Source organism: Rana temporaria, chromosome 1 (genome assembly GCF_905171775.1).
Source record: "Rana temporaria chromosome 1, aRanTem1.1, whole genome shotgun sequence".
In the NCBI taxonomy this organism is placed as follows: domain Eukaryota; kingdom Metazoa; phylum Chordata; class Amphibia; order Anura; family Ranidae; genus Rana; species Rana temporaria.
This window is the reverse complement of record NC_053489.1, coordinates 529,359,385-529,380,532: the sequence shown is the minus strand read 5'-3', so window position 1 is coordinate 529,380,532 and position 21,148 is coordinate 529,359,385. Positions and strand designations below refer to the sequence as shown.

Sequence of the window (21,148 nt, the reverse complement as noted above, 5' to 3'; positions counted from 1 at the left end):
GCCCTCACACAGTTAACTGTGCCATACAGTAAACAGAACCTGTCAACTTCATAATAATTTGCCTGCAAAAAATGAGTAATATTTTTTTATGATCTTTACTAATACAATCCATCAGGTAAAAAGTTATTTCTGCACAGCTGCCTTGGCCTTCAGTCAGTCATACCACTATGCACAGTACAACCTAACAAAAAAAAAAATCAGGATTTATGCTTACATATGATTGGATGACTGAAGTCAGCACAGTTTTACATCACTTGCTATAGGCCTCTTCACCAGGGGTGTATTTAGGTTTTGTGCTGCCCTAGGCCTGACTAAACTCGTGCACCCCCTAATTTAAATATGACCCACCCCTTCCTGTCAAGGCCACACCCCTTGCGGTTTAAGACCCACACTGAAATTTTCAAGTGGGGACACTAGTTCTGATGCCCTGGGGGCGGGAGACAATGGATTCCCTTAATTTGCATAGATTTCCTCTCACTTCCTGTTTGGCTATGGGACAGTAAGGGAAGGGAAATCTCTGCAATGGGACAGGGATGGTAAAAAATTAGAAGCGACACCCCCCCCCCCTCCCACAGTTGCAGAATGCCAACCGCCCACATACTGGAAGCAGTGCGGCCGATTTATGGGGGCGCTAAACTCCAAGCCGGCGGGGACACTGTCCGTGCTGCCCTCCTGCAAAGTGCTGCCCTAGGCCTGGGCCTTGTTGGCCTAGGCCAGGATACAGCATTGCTGTTCACACCAGGTGTGTTGGAACTGTCCAAACGCAAGACAAGACAACAAGCCTTGTTTCCTATCATGCCAGTGGTGTGCGCTGACAAGCATTTTGACATACAGCACAGCATGGTGTGACCCAATCTACCTCATTGCACCAAAATAGAGCTTAATGAAATGTCACTTTCTGCCAATTCAATACAATTCATGCAACAAAGTAAACACAACAATATGCTGTTTACAGGGCATCAGCACCGCTGTCTTGACACCGCACACCAGTAGCCGTTTGCTAACACAGCAGCTGGTGTGAAGAGGCACTAAGTTAGGTGAAAATTCACTTTTCAAAGAAAACATGCTCTATTCTTTTAGTAAATCATACCTTGCTGGTTTTGATGGGTAAAGGAGAGAGGAAAGAGAAACCTAAATAAATGAACTTACTGCACATATGTACATCATTGCCATATCTTCTTTTTCTAAGCTAACTCCATAAGACGTCTGCTAAACCATGTGTTCTTTAATGTAAACATGTAATGTGAAGTCTGTCAATTCTAATGTTCCTGATAAGGAACGGGCAAAGGTTCACGTCCTCCAGCAGGTTTGCTAAACAAACTGCTTTACTTGTGTGATAGCATTTGCATGCTCAGCAGGAGACTGTACTATACGACCTCAGTGATGAACGTTACCATATATACAGTGCCTTGAAAAAGTATTCATACCTCAAAATTGTTTTCCCATAAAATAGAGCTTTCTTTTGGTGGTATTTGATCACCTTTGCGGTTTTTATTTTTTGCGCTATAAAAAAAAAAAAGCATCAATTTCCAGAAAAAAAAAATATATTTTTTACTTGTTGCTATAATGAATAGCCCAATTAAAAAAAAAAAAAAAAACATTTTCTCAGTCTAGGCCGATACGTATTCTTCTACATATTTTTGTTAAAAAAAATCACAATAAGCGAATGGTTTGCGCAAAAGTTATAGCGCCTACAAAATAGGGGACAGAATTATTTTTTTTTTTTTTTTTTACTAGTAATGGAGGTGATCTGCGATTTTTATCGGCACTGCAACATTATGGCGGACACATCGGACACTTTTGACACATTTTTGGCACCATTCACATTTATACTGCGATCAGTGCTATAAATATGCACTGATTACTGTATAAATGTGACTGGCATTGAAGGGGTTAACACTAGGGAATGAGGAAGGGGTTAAATGTGTGCCCTGCATAGTGTTTCTAACTGTGGGGGGAGGGGACTGACTGGGGGAGGTGACCGATCTGTGTCCCTTGTACAAGGGACACAGCATCAGTCTCCTCTCTCCCTGACAGGACGTGGATCTCTGTGTTTACACACACAGATCCACGTCCTTGTCTCTGTAACCGCCGATCGCGGGTGCCTGGCGGACATCGCGGCCGCCAGGCACGAGCATCGGCATCTCAGTGATGCAGCGGCGCTCGCGCGCCCCCAGTGGCTGGAGGCCGTATATAGACAGCCTCCCAGAAATTTAGATCCACCCTGCGGCCGTATAAAGTTGTACGGCCGTCAGGAAGTGGTTAAAGAACCATAGAACTATTTAAACATAATGAAAAAAAGCAATAAATGAAAACGTTCACCTTAACATTTCCAAATTCCGTTATATATTTAATTCCTACTTTGTGAATAAAACGACATGGGGTTGTATCTTGGTTTTTGCAGAGGCTATCATAACAGATTCACACAGGTCATGATATTTTTCCCAGTCAGCTGACCTTCTCCTACAATAGGCTACAAAATGACCAAGGGAATTTCTGCTGATTCCTGGAGTAAAGGCAACAACCCCTCGAATGTGAATGAGTGACTGTCAAGGTGCATGGTCACAGGTATTTCAGATAATGGATAATGTCTTTCGGCACTTATTTCAATACAAATTAGCTGTCCAGTGGTGCACCTATGTGTGCAGGGCCGGATTAACAATGGGGCTGATGGAGCTGCAGCTCCAGGCCCCTTTCTCAAGATAGGCCCATTTGCCCAAAAAAAAAAAAAACATTTTTTTTTTTTTTAAGATTTTTTTTTTTTCTAAGATCGAATTTGGGGGATTGTAGCTCGATGACCAGAGGTCACAGAAACCCCACATTTGGGGGTAGGCATGGGGAGAGCTACCCCACAACTGGTTAAAATATGGGACGGCTATCATTTATGGTTCCGGAGATACGGGCCTGCTTGCACAGCCTGTCAGAAGCTACATTCAGAGCGGCCAATATAAATACAAGCTGACACACTGCAGCAGACTGATAGGATCACAGTGCTTATAATAATTATTTGTATATTACTCATGGTAATTAACCCCTTGCCACCCAGGCCAATTCTGACACTTCTCTACTACATGTAAAAATCATCATTTGTTTTTTGCTAGAAAATTACTCTATGGTGGTCTTTGCACTTTTTATGTTGCAGGGTACAGAGCTGCACGATTCTGGCTAAAATGAGAATTGCAATTTTTTTGCTTAGAAGATAGATCACGATTCTCTCACGATTGTTGCGGCGTAACATCATCTTTCACATTAAAACAAAAAAAAATAAAAAAATGGGCTAACTTCACTGTTTTGTTTTTATGGTTTTTATTATTCATTGAAGTGGGAAAATGCAGTGTGACATAACATATTGCAGCAATAGCCATTGTATTCCCTAGAGCAGGGGTCTCAAACTCAAATTACCTGAGGGCCACAAGACAAGTTTTCATATGCCATGGGGGGCCGCATGCAAACTTTCAAACTTCAAAAACAACAGTACTGGTGTCAGCGAACACATTATTAACCCCCAGCACTGGTGTCAGCGAGCGCATTATTACCACCAGCACTGGTGTCAGCGAGCGCATTATTACCACCAGCACTGGTGTAAGTCAGGGTTTGACAAATTTGCTTGGAATCTAGGAGCCAGCTAAAAAAGTTAGGAGCCAGAAAACGCACCCCGTCCCGACGAGCTTGCGCGCAGAAGCGAACACATACGCGAGCAGCGCCCGCATATGTAAACGGTGTTCAAACCACACATGTGAGGTATCGCCGCGATTGGTAGAGTGAGAGCAATAATTAAAGCTCCTCTGTAACTTAAAACATGCAACCTGTAGATTTTTTTAAACGTCGCCTATGAAGATTTTAAAGGGTAAAAAAGTTTGTCAGCATTCCACAAGCGGACACAATTTTGAAGCGTGACATGTTGGGTATGAATTTACTCGGCGTAACATTATCTTTCATAATATTAAAAAAAATGGGGATAACTTTACTGTTGTCTTATTTTTTAATTTAAAAAAGTGTAATTTTTTCCCAAAAAAGTGCGCTTGTAAGACCGCTGCGCAAATACGGCGTAACAGAAAGTATTGCAACGATCGCTATTTTATTCTCTAGGGTGTTAGGATAAAAAATCTATATAAAAAATATATATAATGTTTGGGGGTTCTAATTAGAGGGAAGAATATGGCAGTGAAAATAGTGTAAAATTACATTAGAATTGCTGTTTAACTTGTAATGCTTAACTTGTAATACCAACGGCCACCACCAGATGGCGCCAGCTCACATCTGGTGGTAATAACTTGTAATACCAACGGCTCACCACCAGATGGCTCCCCTCACTTCCACCCTGCCTGCGGGCCATTTAAAACTGGTCCGCGGGCCGCAAATGGCCCGCGGGCCGGTACTTTGAGACCACTGCCCTAGAGTCTCTGCTAAAATATATATAATGTTTGGCAGTTCCAAGTAATTTTCTAGCAAATAATATTGCTTTTTAATTTAAGAAACAAGTGTTGGACTTTAAGTGGTTACATTTAGTTACAATGTTAGTTAGTTACAATGTTTCATTTTGTTTACAAACTTCGCAGACTGCCCAGATTTGTTCTTTACACACAGAAGTGTATCCCTTTGATCTAAGAAGGAAGTGTCAGTTACAATGTTTCCTGTTAAAAACTTGGCAGACTGCCCAGATATTTTCTTTTGACAGCTGAAAGTCTCTCCACTTGTTATATTAAAGAATCAGCAAACTCTGCATTGAAGATCGTCAGGGGGGTTGAATCGAGATCACGATTTTTTTAACAATTAATTGTGCAGCTCTAGCACGGTATTTGCGCAGCAATTTTTCAAACATGTTTTTTTGGAAAAAAATGTTTCATTCATTAAAAAAACAGTTAGTTAAGTTAGCACAATTTTTTTTGGTATCCTAAGCGATGCTTTACATTTTTTTAGGTTACATGTTTAGAGTTACAGAGGAGGTCTAGTACTAGAATTATTGTTCTTGCTCTAACGATCGTGGCGTATGTAACCTGTGTGTATCTGGCTCTGATACTACCAGTGCCTACCCAGCCACTGACTAGTATCTCTCCCCAGCCTGTCCCCACACACCCTCTCACCTGCTGACCTGTGGATGGGGGAATCACTCCTGCAGTGTTATTGTTTTCTGCCAGTGCGTACAATGATCAGTGTTGCTAACTTTAGCTGGCAGCACTGATTGTTTTAAGAAAAAAAAACAGGCTGGTTGTACTCAAGTTGATTAATAGATTGACTTGTGTAAAACCAGCTAGCCCATACATAGATTGACTATGGCTGGTCTCTGCATAATTGGCGTAATTTCAATCCATGTATGACCCGCTTAACCACTACTCAGTCCCTAAATATCCTTCCACTCCTGTACATAGTGCTCACTGTCATACTCTCCACACTCCTCTCCTGTACATAGTGCCCACTGTCATACTCTCCACACTTCTCTCCTATACATAGTACCCACTGTCATACCCTACACACTCCTCTCCTGTACATAGTGCCCACTGTCATACCCTCCACACTCCTCTCCTATACATAGCGCCCACTGTCATACCCTTAACACTCCTCTCCTGTACATAGTGCCTGCTGTCATACACTTCTCTCCTGTACTTAGTGCCCACTGTCGCACCCTCCACACTCCTCTCCTGTACATACTGCTCACTGTCATACCCTCCACACTCCTCTCCTATACATAGTGCCCACTGTCATACCCTCCACACTCCTCTCCTATACATAGTGTTCACTGTCATACCCTCCACACTCCTCTCCTATACATAGAGCCCACTATCATACCGTCTACATTCCTCTCCTGTACATACTGCCCACTGTCATACCCGCCACACTCCTCTCCTGTACATACTGCCCCATCATACCCTCCACACTTCTCTCTGGTACGTACTACCCTCTGTCATACCCCCTCACTCTTCCTGTACATACTGCCCATTGTCATACCCTTCACACTCCTCTCCTGTACATAGTGCTTTTTTCCGTACCCTTTGTACTCCTCTCCTGTACATAGTGCCCACTGTTAGACCCTCCACATTCCTCTCCCTCACCTGCACATACTTCCCACTTATATACCGTCCATACTCCTCCCCTATGTCACTTACCCACAAAAACAGTTCTTTAAAATTATACTGAATATCCTCAATGTTACCAGCTCTAGAATGGACACACTTTTGTTAGTTCAACTAAAGGAAATATCAGTTCTCATATTTGTTCTGCCCCATTATTAGTACTCATTTAATTTTGTGATTACTACTATGATGTATAGAGGAACATCGGGGATCTCAGCTACTCTAATTATAGCACTTATATAAAAAAGTGGCCCTGAAAATATTTTTTAAATGTTGGCAACTGTGCACTTAGGCACTTCCCAAGGGCCACCGTCCACCAGGTCAGTAGGGGGCCCCATGAGAGGCTCCTGGGATCCTGTGATAATAAAGCAGTAGTAAACTTTCCTGACATTACTGCTTTTTAGAGGCCCTGGGGTAGGTTATGCCACAACGTACAAGTATGCACAGCATATTAGCACATTAGTGTACACCTCAATTTTCAGACTGAGCCCTCCAGTGCTGCGATGAATCAGGCGGGGCCCGGGCGCTTACATCTTCACCCGGTCTTCCTTCTGGGTTCTGTGCCTTTGGTCACTTGCCTTGGCTGGGCTGCGTTCATGTCATTCCCACGCATTTATTTATTATTTATTACACCCCATTCACACCTCCGCGACAAAACGCCCGACGACGGCCGCTCGTGCCGCTGGAGGGGAGAATTCCCATTGCTGTCTATGAGATGGTTCACATCTCATAGACGCCGTACACCTGCGGCATGAAAAAAAGTTGGCATTCGGCCATACAAAGCAATAGGAAGGATTTGTAAAAAAAAAGTTACACTATTCGCAGCAAAATACGCCGCGTACGCGGCGTTACTTGTCGCGGAGGTGTGAATGCAGCCTAAAAGGCCCCACCAAAATCTTCAGCACCAGGCCCATGATGTTCTTAATCTGGCCCTGTATGTGTGACTGAGCCATTGCAAAGCTATTTCAATGACGTTACATCCTTGGTTTTGCAATTCTTTGGACACTCTTGAGGTGAAAGTAATGGCTTCAGACATTTGGACAGATTTAGATGTAGCCCATCTTTCAGTGCTATCTGAACACAGAATGCACAGCAAAGACATAGGCAAAGGGAATCAAAACTCACAGGTATGACACTTACAAGCATTTTGTTTATTTTTATAGGTACTTTAGCTAAATGATTGTCGTTTTTCAGAACTTTTTACCTTTATTTTTCCAGGTTTGTGTCCATATGCAACCACTCAGAGCAAGGAGTGAGGTAGGATAGTCTCTTTTTTGGAGGAACACTGATGCCGCGTACACACGATCATTTTTCGGCATGAAAATTTTTTTTTTTTTTAAATGTTATTTAACCACTTTGTTACCGGGCCTATTTTGGCACTTCTCTCCTTCATGTAAAAATCACAATTTTTTTGCTAGAAAATTAATCAGAACCCCCAAACATTATATATATTTTTTTTAGCAGACACCCTAGGGAATAAAATGGCGGTCATTGCAACTTTTTTTCTCGCACGGTATTTGCGCAATAATTTTTCAAACGCCTTTTTTTAGGGAAAAAAACTGTTTCATGAATTCAAAAATAACAAAACAGTAATGTTAGCCCAATTTTTTTGTATAATGTGAAAGACGATGTTACGCCGAGTAAATAGATACCTAACATGTCCCGCTTTAAAATTGCGCACACTCATGGAATGGCGCCAAACTTCGGTACTTAAAAATCTCCATAGGCGACGCTTTAAATTTTTTTACAGGTTACTATTTTTGAGTTACAGAGGAGGTCTAGTGCTAGAATTGTTGCACACGCTCTAACGCACGCGATGATACCTCACATGTGGGGTTTGAACGGTGTTTACATATGTGGGCGAGACTTGCATGTGCGTTCGCTTCTGCACGCGAGCGATCGGGACAGGGGCGTTTTAAATTTTTTTTTTTATTATTTGATTATTTTTTTTTACTTCATTTTTTTATTTTTACACTTTTTTTGACATTTTTTTTTTTTGATCACTTTTTTCCTTTTACAAGGAATGTACACATCCCTTGTAATAGGAATCACTGTGACAGGTCCTCTTTATGGAGAGATGTGGGGTCAATAAGACCCCATATCTCTCCTACAGGCTTACAAGCATGAAATTGGTGGAAAAAAAATCACCGATTACATGCCGACAGCCGCGATTGCGGCTTTGTTTACTTCCGGGTACCGGGCGTGACGTCATAACGTCGCGCCCGGTCCTCCGACGGTCATAGAGATGACTGTGACCGTCTGGTCACCAGTCATCTCTATGGTACACCAACGAGCGCCGGCCGATTCGCTCTCCGGGCAGCTTTGATCGTTCTTCTGGTGCACAGAATCGCCGGCTGAAGACGGCGATATCTGAATGATGCCTGTAGCTGCAGGCATCATTCAGATATCACCGCACAAAGTCCAGGACGTCATTTGACGTCCTACGGGTCTCAAGTGGTTAAAATGATCGTGTGTGGGCTTCACATAATTTTTCAAGTTCTGAAAAATTACAACATTTTTTTTCGAACATGCTGCGTTTTTAACGACGTTTTAAACAATGTCGTTTTTCGGGTTGTAAAAAATGATTGTGTGTGGGCTAAATTGACATTAAAAACCTGCGCATTCTTTAGAAGCAAGTTATGAGACAGGAGCGCTCGTTCTGGTAAAACAACCGTTCATAATGGAGTAAGCACATTCATCACGCTGTAACAGACAGAAAAGCGTGAATCGTCTTTTACTAACACGGAATCAGCTAAAGCAGCCCTAAGGGTGGCGTCATCCGCATTGAACTTCCCCTTTATAGTGCCGTTGTACGTCACCGCGCTTTGCTATAGTATTTTTTAAAAATGATGGTGTGTGGGCAACGTCGTTTTAATGATGAAGTTGGAAAAACAAAGGTTTTTTCTACATGCCGAAAAATGATTGTGTGTACGCGGCATTGAGGCCTTTCCAGTTCTCAACATGCTCCTCTTGCATTCTACTTTCTTCTTTTACTTTTACATTAATCTGTGGATTCTCTTCAGGCTCCATGCACACTGGGCTTAAAAAAACGTCTGTTCTTTTTGGAGTAAAAAACTTCCATATAGAGCATTTTTTGTACAACGTTTAGATGAGTTTAGGAGAGTTTTACGTTTTTTCTGCCAGTGAGCTCCAATCAGAAACGCAAATGAGAAGGTTTTTTTTTCCTGCCTCTAAACGTTATTTTAAAAAATATGCCTCTTAACGTCCTAATGTGTATGGACACAAAGGGTAACATTGAGTTGCTTCTACAGGCAGAACACAAAACTCCTGTAGAAGCAACGTTTTTTATTCCAGTGTGCATGGAACCTCACAGTTGTTACTTGTTTTATCGTTTTTTTCACTCATTTCTTCACTGTAATCTGCTTTCCTTATTGGTAAAGAAGAAAGCCTCCTTTTGCGTTCCATGAATTCAAGGTGACGAATCACAAAATGGTAAATTTTGATAGGCAGGCATTCATGTTTGAAGAGTCCATGTTTTATATTTTTCAATTTAGCCTCAACACTTGCAGAGCTTGTCGTTATGTTCACACTTTTGAAGTGTGGGACCATGACAGCTGTCCAAAGCGGAAGGTAACATGCCGTTCTTATAACACTAGGGACAAGCTCTGAAAGAAAATGTAAGTTATCTCGGTCACCATGATTTGCAGCAAGCATCTTACTCCTTTCACAAATTTATGTTACCCATATTTTCAGGTCTGTTTGAATTGTCAAATTTTCCTGTTTGCTCATCGCCACTAAATCATCATCTTCAGTCACACTAGCCAAGAGACATCCCTCTGCGATACGTCTCTTCAGTTGAGTTTTGCATGTCTTAGATATAACAGGTATGCCTTTGTCGTCAATCCCTTCTGATTCGCTAAATGCAACAACTGAAATTGAATGATTGAGCTCCCTTGCATCATCCAGTGAATTTGATTGAAGAAGTTGTGCCATTGCTCTGAGGTAGAATTTGCTCACCGTTTCCTTTTTGTCTTAGGCATTCCCATCGGCTAATGAGCTTGATACAGTGTGTGGCATCAATTCTAATGAAGCAAGGAGGCAGGTTTGAGGAGCTACTTCTGGTCAGCACTCCAAAATACTCATTTATATAAGTCTGGGTAAAAGGTGAAGGCCTGAACTAGTACTCCAAGCAAAGCAAGGGAGAAATCAGACTGCTTCTAGTATGGCTCTCAGAAAGCATCAGCACTACTAGGACCAGTCTCCAAATGAATTTAAAACTCCTTGATACAAAAAGATGTCCTGAAATGTCAACAGGTCTCTTTAGTTTTTTCACATCTGAACCTGTTGCATCAAAACTCACATAGGAGCCTATGTTCTTTGACTTCCTTTGGTAATTGCAAAAAAAATTATCCAAGCCTATGTTGTGTATGCTTCCATTATGGGGAACACTGTATTTAAAGAGTTGTAATGAAAGGATTGGGTCCTTATGGCCCATCTCTTGTTTGGCTTTTCGTAATGTTGCCAGATTTGGTAGTTGACTCGGCTCAGGGTCACCAATATCCATAACTTTGTGGGCCTCAGCTGCCTGCCATACATATGCTTGTTTCCATCCTTCCCAGAGTTCTTTTGACACTCCTTCTCAAATCTCCTGATAATTTGCGTTTAGAATTTCCTGTGTGGGGACTGTTGTCAATTTTGCAGATCATGCACTTAAGCAATACAGGTTTGCCAATCTCTGGTACGTTGTCAACTGTTATGGATAGCTGTGCATTACACTCAGTGCAGCACCCTATTATATCTATGTAGCAAGATGCAACATTTGGATACATTGTTGCCCGCTTGAATTTAGGTGCGCATGTTGACTTGATATTTTTTCCAGATCTCTTCATTCAAGATGCGAGTCCATGCAATGGGTTTTAAGATGGTGCATTCTCTTTTCCCAGTGTACATGGATTTGTCATTGTAAATTATTTTCTCAGGCTAGATTCCTAACCATCTTTGAAAAGAGAGACTGAATTCAAACTGAATCTTATAATACTAAATTGATGAATGACTATCTGCACCTTCTGGGCTGTCACCATTGGAAGTTTGTTTATCGATATCTTTGACATCTTTGCATAGACCAAGGACTTGCTATATATTGTGTAGGTTTGTCTTTACAAATGTATAAAGGTTTTTGGGTGACAGTTTGTTGTTTAATTGTTGACACAAGTCAACCCATACTTTGTCTGAGGGAACTGCTATTGTTTGTCCTGTAATGATTTTTCCCTTTGCAGCACAGATGACTTTGATAATGTCCTCACTTTCACAAGCTGGCTTCCTAGGCATCTGAGCAAAACAAGAATGTTTTGTTTTTTAGTATAGTCTTTATACCAAAAGAATAAATTTCTAACTTCTAATATTACATATCCTGAGATTGTATACTTCATTTTATCGTTTAATTTCCCTCAACATGTACAGATGAAAATCTTACAGGTAGGGATGCACCGATATTGTTTTTTCGGTATCAAGTACCGATATTTTGTGTCAGTACTCGCTGATGCCGAGGACCGATATCGGTGCTTCCGCTGGCATTGAGCCGGCGTTCTGGGCAATCAGGAAGCCGGGCAGAGAGTAATGACTGATTGCCCAGGAAGCCAGCTGCATGTTGTTTGGCCGGCTAAATTGTAATTGGCCTGAAAACCGGCTTTCAAGCCAATCAGCATGGAACCGGCTTCCTGGCCAATCAGAAGGCCCCAAGGTGGGTCATTACTCGCCGCCCAGCTTCCTAATCGCATGGGAAGCTGGCTCTATGTTCCCCTACGGAACTGCCGGTCAGAGAAAATCATTCTCTTACCGGAAGTTCCGGTATCGGTATCGTTCTCCAATTCTGCTAACTTTCTAGTTTAGCTATATTGTCCTCGTTTGGCTAAGCATACGGTTCAGTGATTCGGTTTTACTACCTCTAGAAGGAGTGAAGTAGGCATTACACAAATGCGAGTCGTTAAAATGTATTTTATATATACAGATGAAATTTGAATATCGTGCAAAAGTTCATTTATTTCACTAATGCAACTTAAGAGGTGAAACTAATATATGAGATAGACTCATTACATGCAAAGCAAGATAGTTCAAGCCTTGATTTGTCATAATTGTGAGGATTATGGCTTACAGCTCATGAAAACCCCAAATCCACAATCTCAGAAAATTTGAATATTACAGGCAATCAATAAAACAAGGATTGTACAATATCAGATCTCCGAAAAGTATAAGTATGCACATGTACTCAGTACTTGGTTTTGCAACAATTACTGTCTCAATGCGGCGTGGCATGGAAGCTATCAGCCTGTGGCACTGCTGTGGTGTTACAGAAGATCAGGATGCTTCAATAGCGGCCTTCAGCTCTTCTGCATTGGTCGGTCTCATGTCTCTCATCTTTCTCTTGGCAATGCCCCATAGATTCTCTATGGGGTTCAGGTCAGGCGAGTTTGCTGGCCAATCAAGCACAGTAATCCCATGGTCATTGAACTGGGTTTTGGTGCTTTTGGCAGTGTGGGCAGGTGCCAAGTCCTGCTGGAAAATGAAGTCAGCATCCCCATAAAGCTCATCTGCGGAAGGAAGCATGAAGTGCTCCAAAATCTACTGGTAGACTGCTGCGTTGACTCTGGACTTATTGAAGCACAGTGGACCAACACCAGCAGATGACATGGCTCCGCAAATCAACACAGACTGGAAACTTCACACTGGACTTCAAGCATCTTGCAGTGCGTGCCTCTCCATTCTTCCTACATACTCTGGTTCCTTTGGTTTCCAAATGAGATGCAAAATTTGCTCTCATCAGAAAAGAGGACTTTGGACCACTGACCAACAGACCAGGTGTGTTTTTCTTTAGCCCAGGTAAGATGCTTCTGACGTTGTTTGTTGTTCAGGAGTGGCTTGACAAGAGGAATATGACATTTGAAGCCCATGTCCAGGATCCGTCTGTGTGTGGTGGCTCTTGATGCACTGATTCCAGCCTCAGTCCACTCCTTGTGAAATTCTCCAACACATTTGAATGACCTTTTCCTGACAATCCTCTCCAGGCTGCGGTCATCCCTGCTGCTTGTGCACCTTTTTCTTCCACACTTTTTTCCCTTCCACATAACTTTCTATTAATGTGCTTTGATACAGCACTTTGGGAACATCCAACTTCTTTTGCAATTACCTTTTGAGGCTTCCCCTCCTTATAGAGGGTGTCAATGATGTTTTTTTGCACAACTGTCAGGTCAGCAGTCTTACCCATGATTGTGATTCCTACTGAACCAGACTGAGAGACCATTTAAAGGCTCAGGAACCCTTTGCAGGTGTTATGGCTTAATTAGCTGATTAGAGTGTGACACTTTGAGACTAGAATATTGTACCTTTTCACAATATTCTAATTTTCTGAGATTGTGGATTTGGTGTTGTCATGAGCTGCAAGCCATAATCATCACAATTATGACAAATCACGGCTTGAACTATCTTGCTTTGCATGTAATGAGTCTATCTCATATATTAGTTTCACCTCTTAAGTTGCATTAATGAAATACATGAACTTTTGCACGATATTCTAATTTTCCGAGCTTCACCTGTATATATACAGTTGTTTGAGCTCTAATACTGCGTTTTCCAGGGTACAGTGGGAGGAGCATTACATTAAGGAAACCCAAGCTGAGTATAGGTTCTGTAAGTTCTGTATGTAAGATTTAATAACAAGGTGTAAAGTCTGTGTGGTTTGGCAACATATAATGCATAATATCTCCGAAACCACTCTGCTGCCTGCATTCACACTGAAACACAGTAAGTGACAATATGCAATGTGTGGCAGGTGACGTTGTGACAATCTGCAACGTGTGGCAAGTGACAATCCGTAACGTGTGGCATGTAACGTTGTGACAATCCGCAACGTGTGGCAAGTGACAATCCGCAACATGTGGCATGTAACGTTGTGACAATCCGCAAGTGACGTGGCAAGTGACAACCCGCAGGTGACGTAAGTGACCATCCGCAACGCGTGGCAAGTGACCATCCGCAACATGTGGCAAGTAACAACCCGCAATGTGTGGCAAGTGACAACCAGCAACGTGTGGCAAGTGACAACCCGCAACGTGTGGCAAGTGACAATCCACGTGTGGCAAGTGACAATACGCAACGCGTGGCAGGTGACGTTGTGGCAAGTGACAATCCGCAACGTGTGGCATGTGACGTGGCAAGTGACAACCCGCAGGTGACGTAAGTGACCATCCGCAACATGTTGCAAGTGACAACCCGCAACGTGTGGCAAGTGACAATCCGCATCGTGTGGCTGGTGACAACCCGCATCTGGTGGTGGAGTCCGAAGCAAAACTGTAAGTACAAATACACATCACAGGTTGTATGAGACATGAGAGCCTGAGAGGGACTTGCCTTGCCCAGCCCTGATTAACCACTTAAGGACCGGAAAGATTTTCCCACTTAAAGGGGTTGCTTCACTTTGTTTTTTTTATTTTGTTTTTTTAATAAACATATTATACCTCCACTCTGCAGTTTGTTTTGCACAGAGTAGCCTCGATCCTGCTGTTCTCGGGTCCCTCAACGGCTGTCTTGGCTCCTCCCCACATCAGCTAACCCCCTTCTGGGAAGCTCTCTCCCAAGGGGGTTAGCTTGCGGGTGCGCTCCCTGTCATACACACTGTGTCCATGTGATTGACAGCAGCGCAAGCCAATGGCTGCGCTGCTATCAATTTATCCAATCAACAGCCAGACTCCGTGGAGAAGAGGACGCCAGGGGACGCGCACAGTAGGTGAACGGGTTTAGGTAAGTAAAACAGGGCTGGGGGGGGCAGTCATTTCCAGGTGTTTTTTAACCTTAATTTATAGGATGCATTAAGATGAAAAAACACAAACCATTACAACCCCCTTAATGACCGGGCCATTTTTTGCAATACGGCACTGTGTTGCTTTAACTGACAATTGCGCGGTAATGCGACACTCTACCCAAATAAAAGTGATGTGCTTTTTTCCCCACAAATAGAGCTTTCTTTTGGTGATATTTGATCACCTCTGTGGTTTTTATTTTTTACGCTATTAACAACAAAAGAGCGACAATTTAAAAAATATATATATATTTTTTCCTTTTTGCTATAATAAATATCCAAAAAATGTATGGAAAAAAAATGTCTTCATCAGTTTAGGCCAATATGTAAATTTCCAAATTTGGCCCAATTAGCCATTTTCCCTCCCCGGTGTCATGTGACTCGTTAGTGTTACAAGGCCATAGGTGTGAATGGGGAGCAGGTGTGTTAAATTTGGTGTTATCGCTCTCACTCTCTCATACTGGTCGCTGGAAGTTCAAAATGGCACCTCATGGCCAAGAACTCTCGGAGGATCTTAAAAAAAAGAATTGTTGCTCTACATAAAGATGGCCTAGGCTATAAGAAGATTGCCAAGACCTTGAAACTGAGCTGTAGCACAGTGCCCAAGACCATACAGCGGTTTAACAGGACAGGTTCCACTTAGAACAGGCCTCGCCATGGTCAACCAAAGAAGTTGAGTGCACATGCTCAGAGGTTGTCTTTGGGAAATAGACATTTAAGTGCTGCCAGCATTGCTGTAGAGGTTGAAGAGGTGGCAGTTTGTCAGTGCTCAGACTATACGCTGCACACTGCATCAAATTGGTCTGCAGAAGGAAGCCTTTTCTACATTAAATGCACAAGAAAGCCCACAGTTTGATGAAGACAAGCAGACTAAGGATTACTGGAACATATCCTATGGTCTGATGAGACCAAGATAAATGTATTTGGTTCAGATGGTATCAAACGTGTGTGGTGGCAACCAGATGAGGAGTACAAAGACAAGCGTGTCTTACCTACAACCAAGCATGGTGGTGGGAGTGTCATGGTCTGGGGCTGCATGAGTGAAATGCCGACACTGGGGAGCTATAGTTCATTGAGGGAACCATGAATGCCAACATGTACTGTGACATACTGAAGCAGAGCATGATCCTCTCCCTTCGGAGACTGGGCCGCAGGGCAGTATTCCAACATGATAATGACCCCAAACACACCTCCAAGACAACCAGACTAAGCCAATTGCAGCCCATCTGTGCCATGTGGTTTGCTGTGGTCAATCACAGCTAATCACAATAGTACACACTGAATGGCTGGGTGTCATCCATAAAAAAATGGTTGCTTATAACCGAGATTAATACTGTTATAAGCAATCACAGTGTGTAAAAAAAATCCTGATCACACTTACTATAGTAACCCTTTTCTGTTGTGGTAACAATATGTAAAAGAAAATTTGTTAAAAAAGAAAAAACAAATGTAATGAAAAAGAAAAAGTGTTCCTGATCACCGCCACACCAGTTATATGATGACGCTGTACTGTACTGTACTGATGACAGTATGTAAAAAAATAAAATAAAAATGTTACATTTAATTTACCAAAAAAAATTACAAAAATTACAATTTCAAAAAACTTGCTTTGCCTCTTACTAAATACCTTTAACTGTCTTCTTTCCAAAAAGGGGGTCATTTGGGGGTACTGTATTTGTAATATCCTGACATTTGTGGGCATCAAGAAAGAGTAATCGATTTTCAGATATACTGTAGTTTGTGGACCCCTTTCACACTGGAGCGTATTGCAGGCGCTATAGCTTTAAAAATAGCGCCTGCAATACGCTCTTAAAAATCTGTCCCTATTCACTATTCCTATCCCCTCAGGCTTTCACACTGGAGCGCTGCGCTAGCAGGACGGCAAAAAAACTCCTGCTAGCCGCATCTTTGGAGCGGAGAAGGAGCGGTGTGTTTACCGCTTCTCCTCCGCTGCTGCCCAATTGAAATCAATGGGACAAGGCGGCTATACCGCCCACAATGCACTGCTTCAGCAGTGCATTGCGGGCGGTTTTAACCCTTTCTCAGCCACTAGCGGGGGTAAATGCCTCCCGCTAGCGGCTGAAATGCGCCGCAAATCCGCCTATAGCGTCGTCGGTAAAAATAGCGGGGTTTTGCCGCCGACGCTATGGGCGGCACAGTGTGAAAGGGCTCTAACTTTCACACAAACTAAAAACTATACAGTGATTTGGGTTATTTCTACCAAAGAAATGTAGCAAACTACATTTTGATCTAAATGAAGAAAGGTTATTTATTTGCAGAATTTTATAACAAAAATTAGAAAAAACACGTTTTTTCCCCCAAAATGTTTGGTCTTTTTTTTTGTTTATTTAGCAAAAAAATGAAATACCCAGTGGTGATTAAATACCACCAAAATAAACCTCTATTTGTGTGAATTTTTTTTTTTTTATAAAAATGTCATTTGGGTACAGCGCTGAATGACCGCGCAATTGTCATTCAAAGTATGACCGCGTTGAAAAGCTACAATTGGCCTGGGCAGGAAGGGAGTGAAAGTGCCCAGTATTGAAGAGGTTAAAGCCCAACTCCGGGCAAATAAAAGATCTCTTGCACTGGGGCTGTTCTAAAGTGGTGCACATTCACCAGCAAGGAATCACAGGCCGCTGGGAGGGAATGACCCTGTAAGGAATGAAAGGCAGCTGTGAGTCAGAAAGAATGTAACAGTTTGTATGGGTGGTAATATGAGCCACCAATACTCTGCAAATGCACAAGTATCAGTGTATCAACCTGAAACAGAGTGTAAACATAGGCCATAATGATAATAATAACCTAAATAAAAACTAAGGGCCAGATTCACAAAAGGGATACGACGGCGTTTCTCCTGATACGCCGTCGTATCCCGGTTTCTATCTATGCGACTCATTCATAGAATCAGTTACGCATAGATAGCTCTAAGATCCGACAGGTGTAATCGTTTTTACACTGTCGGATCTTAGGATGCAATACCGCGGCCGCCGCTGGGGGGTTTGCGTCGTAAACCAGCGTCGGGTATGCAAATTAGGAGTTACGGCGGATCCACGATGGTTTTTCGCGTTCGCTACGTCGCCGCTAGTCAAGTTTCCCGTCGCAAAGTTACACTTTTTTTTTTGGTGCCTTAACTTTAGTCAGCAAGTGTATTGCTGTCTAAAGTATGGCCATCGTTCCCGCGTCGAAATTTAAAAATCAACGTCGTTTGCGTAAGCCGTCCGGGAATACGGAAGTACGCTACGCGCGTCGCCGTTCAAAAAAATTACGTCACGGCGCGCAAAGCACGGCGGGAGTTCGGAAACGGAGCATGCGCGGTAGGTCCGGCGCGGGAGCGCGCCTAATTTAAATGGCACACGCCTATTTAAATTGGCCCGCCTTACGCCGCGGGCTTAGTTTTCTTTGCAAGTGCTTGGTGAATCAGGCACTTGCGATGAAAAATAGCGGCGGTGTAACTTATCTAGGATAAGTTACGCCGCCGCGATTCTACGTGAATCTGGCCCAAAATCTCTTACACACTGAAGCCGCTGCTGACAACTCAGCCTGGGACCAGCTTCAGAACAGGTAATTAAAGCAATCTTTCCTAGACAGATTCGGCTAAGAATGGGGGAGGGAGTAGGTTTTGAGTTAGTTAGGGGCACTCTCACGCGGGCGGTCCGCCTGGCGTACTCCGCTGTGCTCAGCGCTGAGCAGGCAGATGACAGGTCCGTCTACGCTCACTGTGCAAAGACAGACCTGTCAGAGCCACCGGCTCTCATCTATGGGGAGATCAGCCTGTCCGTTTTCATCCGATTCGCCAGACGGATGGAAAATAGGATCTCAATTCGTCTGTATCTCACGGACAGGATCAGATCGGATAGCAGCTGGTGTCAGGGAACATGTCACCTCTGACATCCGCTGCCCCATAGGAGTGAATGGAGACTCCGATCAGGCACACCTAAAAAACTGACAGGCGGACCTGATCGGAAAGCCTGTGTAAAAGGCCTAAGGTTTTGCCTTTACTTCCAATTTAGTAAGGATTAACTCCTAATACACCAGCGACTGCGACCCTATGAGGGTTGATTGCTTGATTATGTCTAGGGCAGGGATCCTCAAACTACGACCCTCCAGCTGTTGTAGAACTGAACATCCCATGAGGCATTGTATCACACTGACATTCACAGACATGACTAGGCATTATGGGAATTGTAGTTCCTGAACAACTGGAGGGCCGTAGTTTGAAGACCCCTGGCTAGGGGAACAATAAAAGGAGATAAAATGACCCGATCTTCTACTCCTACCCACAGCGTCTGCTCCCCCACACTCCAGGGACCTGTCATCAAGACAAGAGGGTCCACCACCCTACTCCAGACTTGAGGACACCAAGTAACAGTTGGCCAGGGAGTCCTAAGACTCGCTGGCCAATCAGGGCTAAGGACCCACTTCCTGACTGGTCGGGAGGAGAATCAGGAAGACAATAGCGAATATTAATTTGCTATTGTCACACAACTGGGTGGGCTCAGTTCTCTGCTCCCTGAGACCACCCGTTTTCGAGCCTCTGGCTCTAATCACATGCTTAAAAAGAAAAACCCCTGTTGGAATCCATGTGTCCGGCGACCTGCATGTAGATTAGGGGACGGGCGCATGGATTAGGGGGGCTGCCACTGCTGAAAATTGTCCTGGGCAGGAAGGGGGTGAATGTGCCCAGTACTGGAGGGGTGAAGATTGTTCCTCCTGTGTAGAAAGTTCCACCATCTCCTATGTATAGGTAGTAGTAGAATGGAGGATGGGACTCCTGTGTGTTGGGTATATCTCCATACTTACATAACACAGAGCCTCTATTACACAACACACAGCCCCTTACTATTCCCTACAATGACAGGCACTGCTCACGCTATATATGGTGCCCACAGCACAGCAGGGGGAAGGAAGGGGCTCCTTGTCATATACAATGGAACACAGAGGTGTACACACGGTGACACACAAACAACCTCCGGGGGGCTCTCCAGCACCCTGACCGGGCGGAAGAAAGGGGTACACGGAGACCACCCCACCCCCTCCCTATCACTGACCCACCACCGCCCACCCGCACACAGCCGGACACACACCACCACACAAACTTTACTTACTTACTCTGCAGAGGCTGCAGCTTGTGCGGAAGAACATAACAGTCTCCCCCATCCCGCACTTTAACACCGGGGAGACCAAGACAGCATCGGCAGGGGAAAAAAATAAAATAATGCAAATAAAAGCACCTGGTTTTAAACAGGGGTGTCCTTTAAATGTTCAATATACCAGTTATTGTGTTATTGTATCTCGGAACACATTACAGATTATTTTCGCATTCTGGATTGGTTTTTATATCCCCCCACTGAGACAATGGAATCGTCCAAAGGGAAAAAATACAACCAGGGCGGCTCTGGTGCTTTTCACACGTTTGTCCAGTAGATGTCAGTAGAGCGCCGTGTAACACAAAAGTACTATCTACACAACTTATTTTTTTTCCACTTTGTATGGAGTATATACTGTCTGTACCTACCTAGTTTATAATCCCTGACAGTTTTTTTTCCTTCTATGTTCCAGTAAAATGTACCCTTACTTCCTGTAGTATAGCCAAAATAGGAAGTGAGAGCAAATCTGCAAATAAAGTAGAACTATAAACAAAACGTATTTGTATTATATTGGACTGATCAACCCTTCAGTTTTTTTTGTTTGTTTGTTTTTTGCCATGTGTGTCCCATTGAGGAGATTTACCTATCCCATAGACAAAACAGGAAGTGGGTGGAAATCCCTGTAAATTAAAGTTGAAACAGACAAAACTTTTTTTTTTTGGATTGATCATAGAAGGGGTATAATTCCTGTCAGTTCCCCCCCCCCCCCCTTCTATGTTCCAGTGAAACATACCCTTACTTCCTGTCCTATAGCCAAAACAGGAAGTAAGAGCAAATCTGCCAATAAAGTAAAACTATAGACAAAACTATGGGCTAGATTCAGCATTGAATTACGCCGGTGTATCTATAGATACGCCGTGTAAATTCAAAGCTGCGCCGGCATATCTTCTTTCTGTATTCAGAAAGCAAGATACGCCGATATTAGCCTAAGATCCGACTGGCGTAAGTCTCTTACACCGTCGTATCTTAGAGTGCATATTTACGCTGGCCACTAGGTGGCGCTTCCGTCGTTTTCGGTGTAGAATATGCAAATGACCTAGATACGCCTATTCACAAATTTACGTATGCCCGGCGCTATTTTTTTACGTCGTTTACGTTAGGCTTTTTCGGCGTAA

The 21,148-nt window shown here is 43.2% G+C and overlaps 1 protein-coding gene across 2 annotated transcripts in view; it reads right to left on the bottom strand.

Annotated features, from left to right (window-relative positions):
• Positions 1–20,081, bottom strand: part of LOC120920129 — a 127,199-nt gene extending 107,118 nt beyond the window's left edge. Inside the window, exon 1 of one of the 2 annotated variants that reach the window (XM_040332046.1) lies at positions 19,992–20,081. The gene's annotated coding sequence lies outside the window, so the exon portion shown is untranslated. The remainder of the gene's footprint in view (positions 1–19,991) is intronic. The other variant, XM_040332052.1, reaches the window with a different exon arrangement.
• Between the last annotated feature and the right edge of the window lie 1,067 nt (positions 20,082–21,148).